The sequence below is a fragment of the Corythoichthys intestinalis genome, chromosome 18 (genome assembly GCF_030265065.1).
Source record: "Corythoichthys intestinalis isolate RoL2023-P3 chromosome 18, ASM3026506v1, whole genome shotgun sequence".
Taxonomy (NCBI): domain Eukaryota; kingdom Metazoa; phylum Chordata; class Actinopteri; order Syngnathiformes; family Syngnathidae; genus Corythoichthys; species Corythoichthys intestinalis.
Window position 1 is genome coordinate 39,114,702 of NC_080412.1, and position 24,663 is coordinate 39,139,364.

General features: G+C 40.3%; 1 long non-coding RNA gene across 1 annotated transcript; it reads right to left on the bottom strand.

Annotated features, from left to right (window-relative positions):
- Positions 1-314: 314 nt before the first annotated feature.
- Positions 315-1,211, bottom strand: LOC130907095 (uncharacterized). Its single transcript, XR_009061409.1, has 3 exons — positions 1,115-1,211; positions 999-1,049; positions 315-669 (listed from the first exon to the last, which is right to left on the bottom strand). It is a non-coding gene; the product is annotated as an uncharacterized LOC130907095 (long non-coding RNA).
- Positions 1,212-24,663: the final 23,452 nt, after the last annotated feature.

Sequence of the window (24,663 nt, forward strand, 5' to 3'; positions counted from 1 at the left end):
ACCATTTTATTTTCCAGGTGTTGCTGTAAACCGTCAAGTAATTACCCTTCCAAGAGTATGCCTGTGTCATCAGGAGATCCCAGACGTGAGAGCCAAACTTGAGGAGGCTGAAGCACTGACAGGGGCATGAATTACATTAAAAAAATAAAACCATAAATTGTTAACAACATTGACACATTTTGTTGACTGTTTAATGTATTCTATTGGTATATAATATATTGTAATTATATTACATTCTGAAAAAATATTTAATAGGCCACAATAATAAATGATACCAGATTTATGTATATGTATTTACTCTTTTCTATAGCATGAAGTGTTCTCTATACAAAGATAATGCATTATCATTAAAATATGAAGGTAACTTGATTTTTCTTTTAAAAAATGTGTACTGTATATATGACTAGTTTATGATTTCATGTCATCAAAATTTGCTACATTTATTTCTCCTAAATCATCGTCATCTGATGTCGCAGACGGAAGAAATTCAGCATCTGGCAGGCCTCATAGGATCTCTTCAGTCGTCATCGCTGGACACCGCATCACTTCGGTCATCATATGACTCGACCCACTCCCTCTTGATTTTGGGAAACTGGGTGGCAACTGACTTGCAACGCTTTTTTCATCGTGTTGAGGGTTTCCGCCACTTAATTTTTTATGTTTGGCTTCCTGGAGAAAAAAAAAAATCACAGCAGCATGAAAATATTGGATGAATCCTAATTTTAATTTAATAATAATTTCTTGGTGATCAAATAATAATGCCCCAGTCATAGCAGCATCTATTTGATGCTATTGTTCCCTCTTCAAATAGGCAGACCTTGATGTTAAAGTATAAAAAACGAGCCAAGGACCTATTTGGTGCTGGGGACATTTGAATTTACATAACACCTATTGATATAGTAATAAAATCACACGAGTAGACAACGTCAACCAACCTATCTACTTATGACAGGCCAACAGCAAAAAAAAAAAAAAAAAGCCATTCATGTTCTACTTACGTCTTTGCAAAACCAAGGTTGCATTGTTGTAGGTTTTCAAAGCTGTCGTGGCTGAAATGATGAAAACAATGAGCCGATTGGGGACCTGTAAGCATGCTAACAAAAACGGTCCAAACCTTTGCAGGAGAAGTTTTTTTGGGACCACTCCTAGAGTCTCGAATCTTCCTGTGAGTAATTCATCGCTACACATCGAGATGGCATGACGAATCCCGCGGGTAAAACCCAGAAAATGTATGCAATATACGGCGAGGATAGCGTGGTGCTATATTTCCGCGTTCAGAGTGGTGGCGAGGCTTCCTGGAAGTTACGTCATGAGGTAGGGGTCGGCAGGACGGCGCGTCCCTCGTTGCTATGGTGTTGCTATGGCCATAACTCAAAAACTACGCGGTCAATTATTATTTTCTTTTTTTTATGTGACTTTTTGAGAGAGCGAATGACGCATTTAATACAATTCAACTGAGTAAAACACTTAAGAGCGAAATCTGAAAAGCTCTTCAGTTGCCCTTTAATTATTTAGTATGATTTGGGGAAAACTCCCACGAAGAATAGTCAACAAAAAAGATAGCAATACTAATCCAAATCCGCGTTTTTTACTCACTCGAAGATCCAGGAATTAGACCGATCCCATGGCAATGTCGCAGCCGTCGATTCCACAAAATAGACTGATCCGAAAAGCCGCTGTGGGACCGACGAATCAAAAAAATGGACAGATCCGAAACCAATATTGCAGACGTGGTGGGACTGTCGGATCCAGAAAATAGACGGATCCCTTAATTGACTGAAGATCCAGGAAAAATGTTCGGGCGCCAGTTGTAACGCGTGGTGGGTAGGGTACGCGCCTACCAGGGGTCGCGTTAACCGAATATTTTCTGTCGTTGATCGTTTTTTTAAAACGGTGACGGAAAAAACTGAAGTCCATCCGTCATTTTGACAGGTTGCAATTCACACCCCAGACCACAGGATGGCGAGTGAGCTATTGTCTCTCTTGATGCATGACGTCGTTGGCCTTACTCGGAAAAATGTCCGAACTAGCATTCAGGTTTAGCAAACACGGAAACGTTAGGAAGCTTTGGAGAGCATTGTCTAAGGCTACGTTCATTCTACAGGTCTCAATGCACTAATCCAATTTTTTCGTGTTTTTCCGACTCGAGTCAGGCATTAACTTGACGGTCTGAACGGGACAAGTCGCATAGAAGTGGACCATTTCAAATCCGATCTGGGTCATTTTTGTATGTGGTTCAAATCCGATCTGGGCCACATTTTTCCAGACTGTCGCGGCGGTCTGTACCGTCCAGTGTCCCAAATCCGATTTCAGCTGTGCGTTATTAGCACCTAGCTTGCAGTGAACACGGCTTTTGGGGAAGGGCTGGGCTTGACAACAGTCATAAAAAAATAAAAATGGGTTGAGGATAAGCATGAGAATGATCGGTTTTCTCTCTGCTCTATGTGAGCTATATTTCAACATTTCCTACACGGCCGAGAGTCGGGAGAGGGGTCTGGCTACAGCCCGTCTTGGAGAGTCGGGGCAAACTGCCCGTATGAGTGTGTGACGTGCACGGGCAGTGCGTGCATGCTATCGATCCATATAAACTGTGAATATAAGCCTAAACGGGGATTATTTATGTCTGTTATTTGTCTCCTCCTTTTGAAAAGCAAAATATGATATCCATGGAATGACGGATGACTTGTCATTTGTTTTGATGCTTCTTCGCACTGGCGCGTGTCGGACTGCGAATTAGAGCGCATGCGTAATACTTGAATGGTCTCAATGGACAAAAGCAGTCTGAACGGGCACGCCAAAAAAACGGATATGACAAAAAAATCGGATTTGTGCATTAAGACCTGTAGTATGAACGTAGCCTAACTGAATGAGCAGGGACAAACAGCTTGGAGTCAGAAGTACGCGCGCTATTCTCAAACCTGAACGCACCCCGAGTCTTGGATGACAAATCAACGGAGCGGAGAGTAGACACAACATGGCTGGTAGTTTCAATTTATTTAGAGTTGAGTAAGTAACGCACCGCTTTTGACCAACACTGCTATTGAATATGTCATTATTATCATTTAAAAAATTTAAGTGACGGGTAAAAATAGATTATGACTGGATTTTTATGACCCTGTCAGTCAAAATGACAGACAACGAAAAAGTCTAGCGCAACCTCTGGTGCCTACAGGGACCAAAAAAGGGGGAGGAGCTTCCACTTATGCACATTTATTCACTAAAAATAACATTTCCACCTTGACCAATCACTTCACTCCCCTTGTTTCCATTTGACTGGAAATTGCATCCAAAAGCAGCACATCGTGGCATTTTACTTCGCGAGTTTAGGCAGTAATAAGCAATTGTTTAACACGCTACACATTTGGAAAGATACCAATGACGTCATCACTGCGAGCCCGCAAACCATGGCGCCAACTAACGGTCAAAATATGTAGTAAATATTATAAAATATTGCCATTGACTTAACATTTTATGTGTTTCTAACAACATATTTTAGTACAAGAGAACAATTGTGGTTTATTAGAGCCTACATGTATTTAAGTTAGAGGATCACTTCAAGGACATGAGGAATGTGGTACAGGTGGGAACAATAGGTAATCATAATCAGAGACAGGTGAGACAGCAGGAAGGGTGAGTGGTGGAAACAGGAGGGTGAGGTTTCAAAATAAAGCAGGAAGAGGCAATATACTAGGACGTGACAACCCTCACTCAGGCGTGACAAGTTTTTGTTTGAGCTAATATTTTTTTGTATGTTTTCGTGACCCCCCCCCCCCCCCCCCCAAGTCTAACTCCGCCTACGGCCATATTGCTTGTAAAATAATATGTCACTATGTAGCATATTCTCCTTAAATACTGTGCAACATTTTTAATCAACATCTAAAATCCCAAGACATTAGGCTAATAGATAGATAGCAACAGTAAGCCAGTGTGAGTCTGCGGCGATTAAGCAGCAGGGCAAGTTGAGGAATGGGGACAAGAGGACGGAAAAGGTAAAAAAAAAAAAAAAAAAAGTCTTTTGACAGCCAGCTCATTATCTATGTCGTTATCCTCCACTAGCCAGCTCCTTCCCTCTCTCCCCCCTTCTGTCTCTCTCTATCTGTCAGCGCAAGGATAAAATTCCTCTCTCTCCCGAAGGCTTAGTAGAGATTATGCCGGTGTCCCGGGGGAGGGTGGATGGGATGCTGAGATGCCACATTACAGATGTAGCAAATGTTAAAGTGAGTTTAATGGGCCTGAGGTTGCACACAAAAAAAGGGGTGAAGGCAACAGAAGGTACAAAGAGCCAAGGCGTTTATTTCCATTTCCCCATTCATCCATCTCCGTATCTGTGAATTGTCCTCGGTTTGCTCTCTTGATTTATTCTTCTTATTTCTCACCATTAATGATGTAATCAGCTTAGAACCCTTACCTCATACTTTTCGGTCCATGCAGGGGATGGGCATTTGAGGGCATTCTCTTTCCCAAAAACAAAAATTGAACTGAGCCGCCAAGTCACCAGAATCTAGCTCATGAATAAAGACATCCCCACGGCTGACTGACAGGCCAAGCATGGCTGCATGTCGGAAGTTTTAAAGCTAAAGGGAGCCAGTTACATATCTTTCATTTTCCCCTTCCATTAAGCTGGAGCCACTTACGCATGCCCACTGAGACACTCGGCATCTTTAATTGGCTTGTTCCATCATATTCTAAATATTATTATGTTGTGTTTTTTCCCTCCAACCCATTAAAGTTGTGTGTTGAAACAAGCCCCTGAGACGGGACCCTTGAATAGCAATGTACCTTATCAAAAACACAGTGCGAGGAAGGGAATACTAAAGAGCACCTGGGAGCCGAAGCAAGTCGGCTGTAAAAGCACAATCAGGATGTTTATGCCATTTCATCCATTTTATGTTTTAATGATGTACTACAGTGTTTTCAATGATTTATTTTCCCCTCTCTCTCATTTAGATCATTTTCTTTCTTGAATCCTTAAAGACATAATTGGAAAAACCATTAAATGATAGTGAATCAGCTTTGAATCCTGGGTTAGAAAATGCCACAAACCGCTGCTTTAACTCCCAGTCACAGCGATACGGATCAAATCCATTTGAAATGGGAGGGGTTGGCATCCCAATGCAAATGGATTGGATGTCTAGTTCGATCAATTGCATCCAATGAGTTAAGTACACAATTGTTAAAATTATGGTGCATTCATTTGCACTCATTTGCTCCCAAAAATGTATAAATACGTTCTATTTTTAATTGTTTCAGTGTCCCCAAGACGTATTTATATTAATTATTAATTATTTCTTTTATGTTTTTTTTTTTTTTTTCATAACAGACATATCCGGGCTCTGATTCAACTGAGCTCCAAAGCACAAAGCTGGCAATCCATTTTAAAGCAATAAAAATGGCCACTGGAGGGCAGTAGCGCATTTGGTAAGACCCGCAACCCGATTTAACTGCGACGGCGGAAGGATGCCAGGCGGCGGACAACCGAGCAGAACAACCGAGAGGACGCCTGAGATGCCAGGCGCTGGACAACCGAGCAGATCGACCGGGACCACCAGCTTCTCGCCGAGCAGACCCCGCAGAGACTCAAAAAAATCCAGCTTTATGAGACAGGCGGCGATGAGGAAAAAGTTTCCCTGGCTGTCGGGGCGACAACAGCGTCATCTCTCAGTTAGTTATGTGTAAATAAATTGTTACTTTGCTATCAAAAGCTCTATTTGTCTTGTTTTTTATGTTATTTTGTAAAAGGAAAACATTCAGATGTTTGGGATGTAACTAAAGCAAAAAATAGCTGTGTTAAAGTCAAAGTTATGTTTGAAATGTATGCTTTTACAAAAAGCTCAATTTCTGTTTTTTCATCAGAAATTGGAAAATTGCTCAAGCTAAGCTATTTTCTAATGCTGATTTCTAAAGAATGGAAAAAGATATGAACTGTTTTTCCTGCTGAAGGAAGAGAGTCTAATCCTTCTTTTGGTGGGTTCCATGTTTATATAGCAATAGAACAGAATTTTCTGTGGGCCTTGCAAAATCAGTCAAAATCCAGTAAAACGGCCAGGAGCGAAGGGGGTTGCACCGGTGAAAATGGCTGGGAGTGAATGAGTTAATATTTATGTTTTCCTTATGATAGTTAGTCACTAGATTAGGATAACTTCTGTCTAGTCAGCCTTTCGTTTGTACTGGGTGACCCCCATGTAGTCTATGTATTCTATTCTATGTTCTATGTTGCTTTCTGGCCCCTCCCATCCAATTGTATTCTCCTGAATAAAGACAGTTGCAGCTACCAAACTTCACAGAACCTGTATTGACTTCCTGCTAGTTCTTTTTAGCCAGGCTAGATGTAGATAAACCTAGCTTTAAATATAACATAAATTATCCATTAAAAACTATTTTTATTGGATAACTTTTTTCGGACTATAAATTGCATTTTTTGTCATAGTTTGACCGGGAGTGCGACTTTTCCTCTGTGTGAAATTATTAACACATTATTATATCATTTCACATGTTATTTTCACACTAAACTGCAAGAGGGCACTCAAGGCCTGTGTTTCAACATTGGCGGTAACTTATAAAAACAACTGAGAAGGGCTGGAAAAAATGGCACTGAAAAGAAAATCAGATTCTACAGACTACAAGATGCAAGTAGTGAAATACGCAGTTGAATACGGGAGCACCAGAAAGAAAATTTGGAGTTGGCGAGAAACTTCGAAGGGACTGGTGAAATGCGACGGTTACTCAAACTCAAAACAAAAAACTAATCATAGGCTAAAAGCTTGGTGGCCACAGCAAGAGGAACGAGTTTGCAAATGAGTGCCTGAACAGCGTGCTGCCGGGAGAGGCTTGTCGACAGTGCAGTTGCGTCTCTGTAACGTTAGCAATTGGGGTGTGACAATACTGTATTGAAAAGGTGATATTTCATGATACTTTATAGCCCAAAAGGTTATTGATATGCTCCCACCAAGAAGCAATATATAATTTTAAATGGGTGTAACTGCTAAAAGAAAAAAAAAAAGGAACCAACAGGTTGCTACCAAAATCTTCCATTGGAATAGAGTCTATGTTAGGTCACTCTATGCCATTAAAGTGCCTATGACAGTAAAAAGCTTTTTTTTTTTCATGTTTTCCGCGGTATTTTATGCTCCTGAATGAAATGGACCGCTTGGATGTGTGTGCTGCACCAGGGAGAGGCGTGACTCTATTTGGGGTTTCAAAAGGTTCCCATTCACTGGTGGATATTGGCCAAAACAAACCCTACTACTGTGGGACCATTGGACTTACGAGGAAGTAAGTAAACATCGTGTTTTGTATTATGTCAAATACTGGGATCGTTTTAATACGTAGGTGGCTTGCATTTTGTGGCTGACATGCTCTTTCTCCACTCGGCCGACGACACCGGCGGCTTGTCGCACATTCCCCTGCCGGGAGAGCACTCAGCAGTCGAGAAATAATGGTTGTTTGGGTAATGTTTTGAAAGTCCAATCTGTTGTAAGTTAGTATGACGACAATCCTGCCAATACTTTTCCTCTAATTTTGCATCCTCCCGTTGAATTTTTGGTTGCCCTTGGCAACTTCCCTCTCAGGCGTCATCCCGCACCACTACAAGAACCTGACAGTTTGTTCCAGAAAGTGACTAACCCAGCAGCAGGTCTCTTGCAAGATGAATACCATAAATGGATAATGGATTCAGGAAATAGGTGGAAGCTGAATTTAAGGTTGGACTGCTGTAGGGAGGAGATGCACTAAGCGTGATCACCGAGTCTCTGTGAACAAAAATGAAGCTGCATTGCTTGGTATTCTGCCTTTAAGGTGCTCTCAAACTCTGCCATGCTGAGAAACTTCACAAACACTATTGAATCCTTTCCGTATGGGTCCTCTCGATGTTTTGATTCAAAGCAGCTGTTAAAAGCCATTTAGACAATCTGGCAATCAGCTGAGCTCACAGTCTTGTTTCATGCTTGATCCTTGCCTACAAATTACCTGCCCTGCTGGATGAAGATTGACGTGTTGCTAAGATACCCTGACAGAGTTGTTAAGGCAGGGGAGGAGGGCCGCGGAACACGCAGCAGATAGCATGGCTGCCACGGACCCGACACGGGGTGAAAGAGTGTATCTGAGTAGAAATGTCACGCTCTCAATAATGTCTCGATCAATAATAATAAATCATGAGGCGTTAATAGAGCCTGTTCTGAATAAGCAGGTGGCAAACGATGACACGTGAGGTGTGTTCTTTTTCTAAGAATTATTGATGTTGACCGTGTCATCAAGACTTAGTCAAGGTTAACCTTTAAGGGGATAAAATTCTACCTTCAACAAAACAAGCGTCACACGTGCGACCTATTTTCACTGAACTGTAGTTCTTTTAACAGTGCTAAATCCTTTGAATTAGATGGTTACAATGATTCCTTCAAAAGATTTGTTCAGTCATTCAGTTCTTTATCATTCAGCTCATGATTCAATCCTGAGGTTCACAGTGTAACCTGTTCAATCACTGAAGAACGGAGCCTTCATGGACCAAAGCACACAATAATCGAGAGATAGAGAGTATTTTATTGAAAAAAAAAAAAAAAAAAGAAATTGCCGTTTTAATATTATAATGTCATTCTAATTGTGTTTCCTTTTTGATTCCATTTTCATTTCATTATCACCATTTCTTTGTTACAGAATCTGAAGGACTACCGTGCCTGGCAATGAGCACTATTTTAAACACCCAAGTTACAAAATTCTGTGCGTGCTCGACACATGTTGTGGCGGCTTTTATTTTAGTGTGGCGTGCCGCCACAATATCTTGTATATAAGGGAAACCCTGCCTTATACTATGATGCACCTTATAGTGCGAAAATTATGGTGTGTTTTTTTATTTCGATATCATATACAGTGGGCAAATAAGTATATAGTCAACCACTAATTGTGCAAGTTCTCCCACTTGAAAATATTAGAGAGGCCTGTAATTGTCAACATGGGTAAACCTGAACCATGAGAGACAGAATGTGGAAAACTCCCCCAGAAAATCACATTGTTTGATTTTTAAAGAATCTATTTGCAAATCATGGTGGAAAATAAGTATTTGGTCAAAACCAAAAGTCTATCTCAATACTTTGTTATGTACCCTTTTTTGGCAATAACGGAGGCCAAATGTTTTCTGTAACTCTTCACAAGCTTTTCACTCACTGTTGCTGGTATTTTGGCCCGTTCCTCCATGCAGATCTCCTCTAGAGCAGTGATGTTTTGGGGCTGTCATTGGGCAACACTGACTTTCAACTCTATGGGGTTGTAAATATTTGAAGTTTTTGAAAATAGGCCCCTGACGAATCGGCCCCATTTTCCGTGTCATGTCAATAGGTTATAAAGTCTGTAGAGAAGCATTGTCTGATGTGCATCATGGCTTGGTCAAAAGAGCTGTCTGAAGACCTGCGATCAAGGATTGTTGATTTGTATAAAGCTGGGAAAGGAAGCAAACACCATCTTTAAATGGTAAATGGTGCTATACTTGTATAGCGCTTTTCCCTGGATGTTCATCAATCGACAGTCAGAGAAGTTTTCTACATATGGAGAGAGTTTTGCACTGTTCCCTCTCCCAAGGAGTGGCCGTCCACCAAAGATGACGCCAAGAGTTCAGCGCAGAATATCAGAGAGGAAAAAGGAACTCTAGAGTGTCTGCTAAAGCCAGAAATCACTGGCACAGTCCAATATCTCTGTGTAAACATCAACTATTTGTGAGGATTCCACGGAAGAAACCACTGCTATCTAAAATCAAACACATTGTTGCTCGTTTAATGTTCGAGAAAATGCACTTCGACACAGAAGTTTTGGCAAAATATTTTGTGGACTGATGAAACCAAAGTTGAATTGTTTGGGAGTAACAACAATGTCATGTGTAGTGGAAAAATGGAACACCTCACCAACATCAACACCACGTCCCCACTGTGAAGCATGGTGGAGTGAGCATCATGATTTGGGTCTGTTTTGCTTCCTCAGGGCCTGGACAACTTGCAATCATTAATGGAAGAATGAATTCCAAAAGTTTATCAGGATGTTTTGCAGGAAAACCTGATCCCATCTGTCAGACAGTTGAAGCTAAAAAGAGGATGGATGCTGCAACAAGACAATAATCCGAAACACAGAGGTAAATCAACTTGACAAATGGAACAAAATACACCTTCTCAAGTGGCCGAGTCAAAGTCCAGACTTGAACCTCATTGAGATGCTGTGGCATGACCTAAAGTCAGCGATTCATGCCAGACATCCGAGCAATCTCACTGAACTACAGCAGTTTTGTAGAGAAGGATAGGATTTTCACATTCTGTCTCTCATGGTTGAGGTTTAACCATGTTGACAATTACAGGCCTCTCTAATATTTTCAAGTGGGAGGACTTGCACAATTAGTGGTTGACTAAATACTTATTTGCCCTAAGGTATGTTCAGTGAACTGTAGTTCTTTTAACAGTATTAAATCCTTTGAATTAGATGGTAACAATGATTCCTTCGAAAGATTTGTTCAGTTATTCAGTTCTTTATCATTCAGCTCATGATTCGATCCTGAGGTTCACAGTGTAACCTGTTCAATCACTGAAGAACGGAGCCTTCATGGACCAAAGCACACAATAATCGAGAGATAGAGAGTATTTTATTTAAAAAAGAACTTGCCATTTTAATATTATAATGTCATTCTAATTGTGTTTCCTTTTTGATTCCATTTTTATTTTATTATCACCATTTCTTTGTTACAGAATCTGAAGGACTACCGTGCCTGGCAATGAGCACTATTTTAAACACCCAAGTTACAAAATTCTGTGCGTGCTCGACACATGGCGTGGCGGCTTTTATTTTAAGTGTGGCGTGCCGCCACAATATCTTGTATATAAGGGAAACCCTACCTTATACTATGATGTGCCTTATAGTGCGAAAAATATGGAGTGTTTTTTTAATTCGATATATATACAGTGGGGCAAATAAGTATTTAGTCAACCACTAATTTTGCTAGTTCTCCCATTTGAAAATATTAGAGGCCTGTAATTGTCAACATGGGTAAACCTCAACCATGAGAGACAGAATGTGGAAAAAACCCCAGAAAATCACATTGTTTGATTTTTAAAGAATTTATTTGCAAATCATGGTGGAAAATAAGTATTTGGTCTATAGCAAAAGTTCATCTCAATACTTTGTTATGTACCCTTTGTTGGCAATAACGGAATCCAAACGTTTTCTGTAACTCTTCACAAGCTTTTCACTCACTGTTGCTGGTATTTTGGCCCATTCCTCCATGCAGATCTCCTCTAGAGCAGTGATGTTTTGGGGCTGTCGTTGGGCAACATGGACTTTCAACTCCCTCCACAGATTTTTTTATGGGGTTGAGATCTGGAGACTGGCTAGGCCACTCCAGGACCTTGAAATGCTTCTCACGAAGCCACTCTTTGTTGCCCTGGCTGTGTGTTTGGGATCATTGTCATGCTGAAAGACCCAGCCACGTCTCATCTTTAATGCCCTTGTTGATGGAAGGAGATTTTCCCTCAAAATCTCTCGATACATGACCCCATTCATTCTTTCCTTTACACAGATAAGTCGTCCTGGTCCCTTTGCAGAAAAACAGCCCCAAAGCATGATGTTTCCACCCCCATGCTTAACAGTGGGTATGGTGTTCTTCGGATGCAATTCAGTATTCTTTCTCCTCCAAACACGAGAACCTGTGTTTCTACCAAAAAGTTGTATTTTGGTTTTATCTAATGGTGCACGATAATTATTGGTCCGATAATTCTAGGTCCGATAATAGGAATTACGACGTCATCCCGATAAATCTAATAACATTATTAATTGGGCCGTTAATATGTACTGTGCTTACTTTGCAGTTTACACACTAATATGGGAAATCAGTTGACCATTTGTGGGGCATTGCTGCCACCTGCTGGTCAGAATAATTCGCTGCATCTATTTTTTGTTACAGTAGTTTGGTTCATTCACTTACACATTGCGGTATCTAGCGGTAGCGTTGACAATCGTGAACTGTTACGTTTCCGCCTCGGAAATATATGTCTAAGTATTTTATGTTTACTATATAACATATGGATATGCAATATATGTTTATCTCTGTGGTGAAGGGTCATATGGACAGAACTTCATAAGTTGTTGTGTTATGGAAGTCAGCCAATGCTTTAGTAGCTCAAGCTAGTGTGCTATGCTATAAATACAATAGTTGTGTACGTATATAAGTGTATGTGTACTGTTTTACTTTCACAATATTAAGACGAGTGTCTTCCCATAAAAGCAAGAAAAGACCAACCCTTGTGGTTTATGGAAGTGCATTCATTCTTAGCTGGCTGTCGGGCAGTGCAGAAGTGAAATGCACTGTTTTGTTCATGTCATTATGAAAAATCTGGTGAGATCAAAGGCAAATCTATGTTGAAACCACCACTAGTTTTTTTTTTTTTTTTTTTTTTTTATGAACCTCAAGGTGTTCAAAAACTCAGGTTATACATTTGAAAAATTATATATTTATTATCAGTTATCGGTATTGGCTTTGAGGAGCAGGAAGTTATCGATATCGGTATCGGTTTCAAAAAATGGATATCGTGCGACGTCGCCGTTGCTGATTGGCCACGAAAAAAGGCGCCAAGCTTCTTAAACCTGCCACTGTCAGCACTCTAGGAGGTCGCATGTGACAGCATTCTCCTCTCGGTCCTCCTCTCGTGTGCGTTTGATCGCTAGTTTGATACACTCACGCGTTTGGTCTTTTGTGTTTATTCATTATTGGATCGTTTTTGTTCACCATTGTAAATAAGAGCACTGAAGCAGTAGGGGTAAGTCGCCATTTCTGTTCAACCTGTTTTCTCCTGTTTTGTTTCGTGTAAGAAGCTAGGTTAGTGGCTGTCTTTTCTTTGTTCTTTTTCATGATCAGGGTTTGCGAGTTTTACCAATAATGAGTTAAAACAGGTGCCATTAATACAGGTAACGAGTGGAGCCTCGTTAGAAGAAGTTAGACCCCTTTGACTGCCAGAAATCTTGCTTGTTTGTAGGTGACCTATTTGACTTATTTTCCACTCTAATTTGGAAATAAATTCTTTAAAAATCAAACAATGTGATTTTCAGGGTTTTTTTTCACATTCTGTCTCTCATGGTTGAGGTTTACCCATGTTTGCAATTACATGCCTCTCTAATCTTTTCAAGTAGGAAAACTCGCACAATTGGTGATTGACTAAATACTTATTTGCCCCACTGTATGTGCCACTGCACCTACGTTTTCTATGATATTTGCAAGATTTTAGTTTAACTGAGTTTTCTAACGCATATAAGTTTTATTCTACACATACAGTATCTACTAAAGATACTGTATGGGCAATTCCTGTCATATTTTAAGTTTCCAAGATATACACGTTTCATATTGTACATATTTACTAAGAATCATATCATATTTGTGTGTCACGTGCTTTACATACAAGTTCCAGATGAAACATATATGAACTTTATGAATTTTATATCTGTGTTTTTCATTTGGGTTTAGTTCCCAAATTATACAAGTTTCACATTGTACAAATTTACTAAGGATCATATCTGTGGTTTGAGTGTCATATACTTTACATACAAGTTACATACAGTATAAAAAATAGATGAACTTTATAAAATGTATATATGACTTTTCCATATAGGGACTTAGTCCGAAAAATACAGTACAGTGATACCTCAGCTCACGAACATAATTGGTTCCCAGAAAGTGTGCGTGAGGCGAAAAGTTCGTCTTCCGAACATTTATTTCCCATAAGAAACCATTAAAATGAGAATAATCCGTTCCCAGGTCCTCATAAAACAATTTTCTACTAAATAAGCCTTAAAACTACACAAAAATATACCTTATTTTATGTATAATAAGTGTGCTATTGTATTATAATTAAAGAAATAAACTGTACTGTATAATAAAGTTGTTTTATTTACCTTTGCGATGGTATGGGAGTGGGAGGAGTGGGAGGAGGAGGGAGGGAGTTACTGTTTGGAAGGAGAGTGTTACCGGCAAAGTGCGCAGTTAGCGTAGACTCCACTGCTGTGCCCCCCACATGCTTTTGGTTGTTAATAAAAGTGCCCACAAAAAGCCATCCGACGCCTCTGGGTGTTTGTATGCACGCCGCCTCCTTTCTGGAGAGGGAATCGGGCGAACCGAAGACAACCGACGACAACGAGCCAACGTGACTCGCCGGTCCACTTCTCACGACGGTGGGAAGCTGAAAGCACCGCCAATTACCAGTCGAGGGCGAATTGGTAACACGAGTCACCTTCCATAAGGACTGTATGTAACTCTTTTTCGGTCCCATAATAGCAAAAGTACACTCAATATGGTCCAAAATGTCTATCAAACACAAACCACGTCCGCACTCAACGAAAGGGAGGGGACGAACTGGAACGCCGTGAGCGTGCGTCAGCTTCTCGTGGCGCTGTCCGACCGCGTGGCTTGGTTCGTCCGCCGAAAACTAGTTCGCCAGCAGAGACTATATGCTCGCGAATTTAATGTTCTTGAGGCGAAAAGTTCGTGAGCTTAAGCGTTCGTGAGCCGAGGTATCACTGTACTTAATTAGACTTTGTCGGAAATCTGTGTGCGTGTGTGCGCCACATTCAACCAACTTTCTGTAAAACTTCCAAACACTCTTGACAGACCCGAGGTGGTTGGCACATAGACCCGGCATCGTCTTCCCTTGCCATACTGTAGCAGCGAGGCCACGTGTTGCAACTCCCCTAACAACTTGTCAGGAGGATGACTTGAGGTGAGAGATGCTGTCTGTTAACTATCTTGGAATAACTTCATCATCCCTGTTGTCTCTCCATATTCCTCTGGCACCTCTCTCTTTAAAACCCCATGAATTCTAATTCGCCATCAAATCAAAGAATATCACAGATGTCGCCGGCTGGTTCGGTTTGACAAGGCCTCGCATATTGACGCCGTTTTTTTTAGCTCATCAGATTGTGTCGAAGAGGAAATAATCCCCGGTTGGCTGTGAATTACCGCCACTTATTGATAATCAGCCGTGACGTGAAGATATTAGGACTGTGACAAAACCACTTATGTCAAAACCTGTGGCCAACCCCAATTATACAGGCCAGATGAATGTCTATGTTCTTCAATCAAATAGCTTTTCATCGAAATTGTAGCAATTGTTTGGGGCGAAGAAGGCTTTTCATTTACTGTATGTAATTCAGTATGTAACATTTTGCCATTTCTTTTTGAACAGGCACAGTCACAGTCCAATATCTCTATGCACACATCAACTATATGTAAAACTACGGCCAAGAATGGTGTTCATGGGAGGACTCCACGGAGGAAGCCACTGCTGTCTAAAAAAAAAACATTATTGCTTGTTTAATGTTCGCAAAAAGGCACTTGGACTCTCCACAGAAGTTTTGGCAAAATATTTTGTGGACTGATGAAACCAAAGTTGAGTTGTTTGGGAGTAACACACAACGTCATGTGTGGAGGAAAAATGAAACAGCTCACCAACATCAACACCTCAACCTCACCGGGAAGCATGGTGGAGGGAGCATCATGATTTGGGGCTGTTTTGCTGCCTCAAGGCCTGGACAGCTTGCAATTATTAATGGAAGAATGAATTCAAAAGTTTATCTGGATGTTTTGCAGCAAAACCTGAGGCCGTCTGTGAGACAGTTTAAGCTAAAAAGACGATGGATGCTGCAACAACACAATGATCCAAAAACAGAAGTAAATCAACTTCAGAATGGTTTCAGAAGAACAAAATAGACGTTCTGGAGTGGCCAAGTCAAAGTCCAGACTTGAACCCCATTGAGATGCTGTGGCATGACCTAAAGGCAGGTAATCATGCCAGACATCCCAGGAATCTGACTGATCTACAGCAGTTTTGTAGAGAAGAATGGGCAAAAATTAGACCTGATTGATGTGCCATACTGATCTGCAGCTACAGGAAGCGTCTGGTTGAAGTTATTGCTGCCAAAGGGGGGCACAAAATATTAAATGTGATGGTTCACTTATTTATTTTTACCCCCATCTGTCATGATTGGAATACTATCCTCATTAAAATATGAAAACCTGTAAATTTTTGGGTAGCCTTAGTTAAACCAGACACTGTTTTTTTCATCTGTGTGATTTTGACAAAGATCAGATCACATTGATGGTGATTTTATGCTCAAATGTGAGAAATTCCAAAATATTTTCATACCACTGTAAACTTGTTAACGAGGCAGATAACGTTGCTAGCTAGCATGCCAAGACGGCTAACTAGTTTCCTCTCGACCATTAGCCTACTTTTGTAAAGTATTCTGCCATTGTAAACATCTGTTCAAATTAACATTTTAATAGTGCAGCCTGTGTTTTTTTTTCTCTCTGGCGACTTTGTGTTGAGAGAGGGTGTGTGTCTGTGTGTGTGTTTGACGTGTAAATAATGATACGAGTCTTACACACACTCCGTCTCTTGCGTTTTACATGAAATCAATTTAAGTCCAGGTCTTTTTTTTCTCTTTATCTAATGTTAAGGAACCTCAGCTGTGGATTTCGTCGATTAGTTCTATTTATTTCAATTTTATTTAAAATATTTCATTTTTAAAATTTTTTAAAATTTTATTTAGTTTAACATTTTAGTCATGATGATGTTCCAATTTGCAAATATGTTGTGAAAAATCTTCAATTCTTTTAACCTATACATCCCAAAAATAACACATTTTAGATCTATAATTGCAACACTGTGATAGCTTGAAACCGCCATATTTTTGCTTAAGGTTGTCATACCGTCAAAATCTCATACCGGCACATGCCTAGTTGCGTGGGGATGCTTTGCTCTATGGGCCACTTCCTTACTAAGTTGTGTTTCAATGCCACTGACGGCGCAAGATGTCAAATCTTTTTTGACCTGGAGGGGCAAATGAACGATCAGTGCCATTCACGGAGTTAGACGCCTCATCTACTTTGACTAGAACATTTGTTCATTCACCTTCTCCCAGTCAAAATAGATTGGGCGTCTAACGCAGTCAGTGGCACTAAAACCTGAGCATTCAGTCAGTTTACCCAATTTCGACAAACTGGACCTCTATTGTTGTCAATGACAGACAATGAGTTAGTTTTGGGTCATTCTGAGGTCACTTCCTGTAGATTTCTGGGGCTTTCTCAAGGTTACTTCATGTTTATATCGGGTCATTTTTTTCCCCATTGTAAATAAATGGGAATACTTTTGTCAAATTTTGGTGTTTTTTCCTGACCATTAAAAGTGACCCGCTCTATTGACCAAGGCATTTTGAGTGTCCAAGTGAATGCGTGATCTTCAGTCCTACAGCCACCTTCATAACATTTCCGCCATTAGCCCAATTATCATCTGCAATAGCTAATATTAAGACACTTTGCCTACTGTGGTCTTTTCCACACCTGCACTATACGCCCACTGATAATGCGTGCGCTTACAAAACATTTTCTTTACAGACAGTAATGTATTTGTCAGAACAAAATGTCATCTCCTCAATTAACACAGTGTACAACAATCTGCAGCATCGCAGCCACTTCATACAAGAGCCGCTTAAGCTGCCAAATGTCAAACAACTTCCTCTAATAAACATGTAAATTAATGCACCTAGGTGCTCAAAAACCTAATCTAGCCGATAAAAGCTTAGCGACTGTCTGGCTTGTTTATTGTTGAATATCAACACCGTCCAATCAAAAACACAAATATTGTTGGATGTGGATAAAAATCACAACATTTGGATTGAAGTATTTGAAATCCTTAGTATTGTTTAGTGGCCTAATCCAGTGTTTTTCAAACCTTGTGCTTTTTGTGACAATGTGAGCCCAAGCACGTCTATTGTACATAATTTGATAGACTCGTCAAATGTCGATGTACACGAGTGTCCTTTCCATTTCATCCATACGTGACGACCGTCAATCCTCCCCCTGTGATTTATTCCAACACATTGTCAATGATAGCAAGATGGCTAATGGCTATATAATAGGGTTGGGAATCTCTGGCATGAAGCCGATACGATGTGTATCTAAATACACAGGTTACGATTCGATTAAAAAAACGATACATTTTTAAGGGCGAGCGATTCGATATAGTTTTAGAACGATACGGTTCGATACAGAGTGAAAACGATACAATAGTAAACATTTGTTGTGCGTGTTTGCAGAGGCGTCATGTCCCATTAGGCAAACCAGGCAATTGCCTAGGGCCCCCAGTTAGCAGGGGACCCCAGAGGACCAACAAATTTAGCACACTCAGCTATACTGCACTGTCGCAGCAACAAGTGTAGGGAGTGTTTCAATACCATGGAATCATTTGGCAGATTAACTAATGATTCTGTTATCAGTCCCAATCAGCACTAACCATGTCACATAGATTATACATATTTAAGAAAGCCCAATCAGCTATTAATACCACATGATTGTTTAAAGAGTGACTCACCAAGTTCTCTCTGGAAAGTCCTTGCCAAGTTGTTTTATGTTGATTTTCTCAGGCCACCTCATTATTCATGTGACTACTTAAAGAAATGGTGATTTTTCCAAAAAAGTCTATTAATGGGTCTATCGTATTCCTGGTCGAATACTCTATAAGAAGAATATAACATATTTGCATCTAAAATAATCCTAAACGATTTCATTAGCAATTTTAATACTCCTTTTAGTAAGGTTCCTTGGGTATGTTTATGTTACCATAGCAACCAGTCCTGTTATTGTGCTACGTCACAAACGCTGCGTATTCTGGGAGCGAGAATAGGCGCAAGGTGTGCATTTCTATTAGAGGATGGCCACCTGTTAAAATGTGTTCGTCGATGAACGAATGTAAGTACATCCATATGAGTCAGTGTAAAGTGCTTAGTTTTCGCCACTTTTATGGCCAAGATGACCGCACATGCACGCAGCATGCACTCGGACTCTCCCCACCTTTGTGTTCATTATACTGCGCGAGTATGTATGTCTGTCACATGACTCAGAAGGGCCCCATGTTGCTTGTTGCCTGGGGCCCCCGGGGACCCTTGCTATGTCTCTGCGTGTTCGTATAGTATTTTAAACATAAAAAAGACCACATTTCTAATAGCAAAATTAAACAACAAAATTTCATACCGTTGTATGTTTTATTTATTTACGATAAAAAAAAAAAAAAAAAAAAAAAAGCTTACTAAATGACCGTCATTTTGTTGGATGGGATTGATAATTAAATAAAACTCCAGTGACAGACAACAATAAAGTGCAGTAATTCAATTACTGTATTTCCTGGTGTTTTGAACACGAGGTAAGTAATTTAAGTGCAAACTTTCAATGTAAAAACCTTACAAACAAAAAATATTAATTATATGCAGCAGCTCTAGAAAAAAAAGAATTAAACCTGCTTGTGTTATCATCATAAATAAATAAATTCTGCTTTACCACTGGTATAATTGGGGGAATAAAAACATGGCATTTTAGACGGACACAAACACAACAGTCAGGGCAACAAAGGAGTGGCTTTGTAAGAAGCATTTCAAAATCCTGGAGTGGCCTAGCTAGTCTCCAGATCTCAACCCCATAGAAAATTTGTGGAGGGAGTTGAAAGTCTGTGTTGCCTGACGACAGCCCCAAAACATCACTGCTCTAGAGGAGATCTGCATGGAGTAATGGGCCAAAATACCAGCAACAGTGTGTGAAAAGCTTGTGAAGAGTTACAGAAAACATTTGGCCTCCGTTATTGCCAACAAACGGTACATAACAAAGTAGTGAGATGAACTTTTGGTATTGACCAAATACTTATTTTCCACCATGATTTGCAAATAAATTATTTAAAAATCAAACAATGTAATTTTCTGTTTTTTTTCCCACATTCTGGCTCTGATGGTTGAGGTTTACCCATGTTGACAATTACAGGCCTCTTTAATATTTTTAAGTGGGAGAACTTGCACAATTAGTGGATGACTAAATACTTATTTGCCCCACTGTATATAATATATTTATTTTTCCGTCTCCATCCCTGTACTCGTGTATAATGCGCACCATGATTTTACAAGTTGATTTTGGGGGGGAAAAAAAGTGCGTTATAGTCGTGAAATTACGGTATTCCTAATAGCTTTGGTAAAATCCCAAAATCCAGGCTTGAGTGTCTACAGCCCAATTACAATTATCTGTTATGTAAAAAAAATGTCTGTGATGTCCTAAAGCAGTACTTCTCAAATAGTGGGGCGCGCCCCCCCAGGGGGGCGCAGAGCGATGCCAGGGGTGGCGCGTGTGACCTCGGGGAACATTTTTTTGTTGTTGTTGCTGTACTAGAATAAAGTGTACTTGCACATCCACTCAGTGGGTGGCAGTGGCACTTTCATTTTCAAAGTGCGCGCAGTATTTTTGAAGTAAGCAAGAGCACACGGATTCACGGAAGAGACTCATGAAGAGCTGGAGAGCTGTGCGCCGTTTTCGAAAGCTGTTTTACGGCCGGACTCACGCAGCGACCCGCTGTCTTCTCCGGTTCTCACGTGTCCGCCCGAGAAGTGCCATTTTCGGCTTAGGATCGTCACGACGACCGCCCTCACCTACGGTTCTCCCTCGGCCGCCAAGAATGCGCTTTTTTCGGGCCGTTTGCCTTTTGGCTTCGACATTTAATACAGTGGTAGACCAGGAAAGACCACTGTTTACTGTGTCTAAAAATGATCATAGCGGACAGCCGGAAGCCAAATCAATTAAGACGCCACTTAAAGACATTAGACCCCAATCTAATTGATAAGCTGCTTGGTTGTTTTTCAGCGAAAACGTTCCGAATATTGCCAACAATCGTCCCGCTTTGTCAGTGTGATATCAGTAAACCAGTGAGCACTGTTAGCATGCTCAGTGCAAAATAACCCCACATCATTGCAAACTGGAGGTGATACTGGGAGCAGCGAAAATAAAAACTGTCCTTCTGTCCAAAGACACTTTTTTTTCCCCCTTCTATTCAGTTTTGTTTTTTCGGTCAAATTTTTTGGCATATTATCCTCATGAGTTAATGTTTCTAATCAATTTGAATTTGTTATTATTTACTGATTTTATTTTTCAGTACACAAATGGTCAAAAATGTACCTTGAGTGTATTTTTACAGTTTGGCTGTGACTTTTTTTTGTTTTTTTAAAATTCAGGCAAATTGATGCACGTTAAGTCTTTTCTGTTACAAACAAAACAATGTTAATAAAGTTAGACTTTATAAGTTGATCTGTTATTTTCTCTAATAGAAAAAAAGGATACAATGTGAGGCAGAGGCATACTTATAATAGTAATATTATAGACAAATGATACTATTTACAGTGGCGGCAGAGTTTGGGGGGGGCACGAAACATTTACGTCTTCCTTGGGGGGGCGTAACAGAAAATAATTGAGAAGCACTGTCCTAAAGGAATATCAGAGACGACTTTAGAATTGAATTGAATAGTCATTTTGAATTTATTAAAGGAAAGAAAGCATGATTTGTCAATGCCACAGGCCAATTTAGTAGTGAAACTCAATGTCATACATTGAACACCCACGCAGCTAATTAGTTTATCATTTAGAAAACCGCTACTGCAAGTTATATCACATACGCTTCAGTGTCGGGGAGTGAGATTGGTCTTGCCAAACTCGCACAGTAGCCCACACGAGGCACATAAAGAGCAAGTCCTGTGCACCATTCCTCCTCATTAAGGTGAAGCTACAGCTACGGACTGGATATCGTGGGTGTCTGTACAAACATCTCCAGTTAGCCACTAGTCTTTTCTTCTCACACACAATAACAACCTCCTCCACTCACGTGTAACATCAGTGTACACTAATTCCTAACCAAATGTGGGTGTCGACGACTACATCCAACAGCTTGTGACCTGTGCAGCTGCCTCCGTGTTTGTGAGTGTGACAATGAGCCGCTTTTTAAATTAATCAGATGAGATGTTAGTCCGTATTTCGGTTCAGGAACTCGTGAAAGTGCAATCTGAAAAGAAATTAAAACCTTTTAAGGTTGGACAATGTTGAGGGAAAAAAATGATTCATGAAAACAGTTGGCTGAATATCTGAGGAAAGTTGTTTTTTCATTTTAATAATTAGTTCTATTGAAAAAATCTTTATTTTCCTTTGGGGTGTTATGTGATTATCGCATATTTGTTGATGCTTGAAACACAGGGCATTTGCTGTGGATTAATATGATAAAGCGGAATATGATTTAATGCCGCTTTTCAAGGTTTAACGCCTGCCGTCAATCATCGTTTATTCAACCTTCGAAACCATTTCTGTAAAGTCAAGCACTTTCAGTGTTTTAAAAACTTATTACGTTTAAGTGCATTCTACCAGCGTGGAAAACTTCCAATGTCCTTGCCTTAAATCAAACAAACTGAGAATTAAAAGCGTCATTTCAAACACTTTAGAGAGAAAAACAAAAAAATTACACTTCCTCAGTGTTTGTAATTGAAAATGAAAGAGAAGAGGGGGACAAAAAGACAGCCCGAACAGTACTTATGAATTTGAAATCATCATATTGTCAAAAGTATTAAGGGAAAAGAAAGTATTTTGATTCAATTGAGGCCTCAAGCTCAGGGTCTGATTAAGAAAGTGAAATAAATACAGAATTTTGGACCGTGCATAACTCATCAAACCAAACTGCTGGCATCATTTCATTTCAAATCCTCTCCACGTTGTTGTTCATCAGCATTTTTGGCAGCAAAACCTGTTTACCCTGCGCGTCATCAACAAAAGAGCGCTCACAAAAATGGGACCGCCATGGATCAAACACTGTACTACAAGGCTCTCTCCACAATAGGGGGTGTGACAATATGTACAGTGGGGCAAATAAGTATTTAGTCAACCACCAATTGTGTAAGTTGTCCTACTTGAAAAGGTTAGAGAGGCCTGTAATTGTCAACATGGGTAAACCTCAACCATGACAGACAGAATGTGGAAAAAAAAAGAAAATCACATTGTTTGATTTTTAAAGAATTTATTTCCAAATTAGAGTGGGAAATAAATATTTGGTCACCTACAAACAAGCAAGATTTCTGGCTGTCAAAACTTCTTCTAACAAGGTCTAACGAGGCTCCACTCGTTACCTGTATTAATGGCACCTGTTTTAACTCATTATCGGTATGCTGTCCACAACCTCAGTCAGTCACACTCCAAACTCCACTATGGCCAAGACCAAAGATCTGTTGAAGGACACCAGAGAAAAAATTGTAGACCTGCACCAGGCTGGGAAGACTGAATCTGCAATAGGTAAAACGCTTGGTGTCAAGAAATCAACTGTGGGAGCAATTACTAGAAAATGGAAGACTTACAAGACCACTGATAATCTCCCTCGATCTGGGGCTCCATGCAAGATCTCACCCGGTGGCGTCAAAAATGATAACAAGAACGGTGAGCAAAAATCCCGGAACCACACTGGGGGACCTAGTGAATGACCTACAGAGAGCTGGGACCACAGTAACAAAGTGTACTATCAGTAACACAATGCGCCGCCAGGGACTCAAATCCTGCACTGCCAGACGTGTCCCCCTGCTGAAGCCACTACACGTCCAGGCCCGTCTGCGGTCCGCTAGAGAGCATTTGGATGATCCAGAAGAGGACTGGGAGAATGTGTTATGGTCAGATGAAACCAAAATAGAACTTTTTGGTAGAAACACAGGTTCTCGTGTTTGGAGGAGAAAGAATACTGAATTGCATCCGAAGAACACCATCCCCACTGTGAAGCATGGGGGTGGAAACATCATGCTTTGGTGCTTTTTTTTCTGCAAAGGGACCAGGACGACTGACCTGTGTAAAGGAAAGAATGAATGGGGCCATGTATCAAGAAATTTTGAGTGAAAATCTCCTATCAACAAGGGCATTGAAGATGAGACATGGCTGGGTCTTTCAGCATGACAATGATCCCAAACACACAGCTAGGGCAACAAAGGAGTGGCTTCGTAAGAAGCATTTCATGGTCCTGGAGTGGCCTAGCCAGTCTCCAGATCTCAACCCCATAGAAAATCTGTGGAGGGAGTTGAATGTCTGTGTTGCCAAATGACAGCTCCAAAACATCACTGCTTTAGAGGTGATCTGCATGGAGGAATATGCCAAAATAGCAGCAACAGTGTGTGAAAAGTTTGTGAAGAGTTACAGAAAACATTTGGCCTCTGTTATTGCCAACAAAGGGTACATAACAAAGAATTGAGATGAACTTATACTTACTTATACTTATTTTCCACCATGATTTGCAAATAAATTCTTTAAAAATCAAACTGTGATTTTCTGAGGTTTTTTTTCCACATTCTGTCTCTCATGGTTGAGGTTTACTCATGTTGACAATTACAGGCCTCTCTAATATTTTCAAGTGGGAGAACTTGCACAATTGACTAAATTGACTAAATACTTATTTGCCCCACTGTATGAAAAAATATCTGAACCTTTTGGTATTTCTCACATTTCTGTATAAAATCACAATCAAATGTGATCTGATCTTTGTCAAAATCACACAGATGAAAAAAAACTGTCTTTAACTTAAACCACCCAAACAGTTATTGGTTTTCATATTTTAATGAGGATTGTATGCAAACAATGACAGAAGGTGAAAACATAAGTAAGTCAACCATCACATTTAATGTTTTGTGCCCCCACCCCCACCCCCTTTCGGCAGCAATAACTTCAACCAGACGCTTCCTGTCGCTTCAGATCAGTCAGGCACCCTGGCCTATTCTTCTCTACAAAGCTGCAGTAGTTCAGTGAGATTCCTCGGATGTCTGGCATGAATCGCTGAC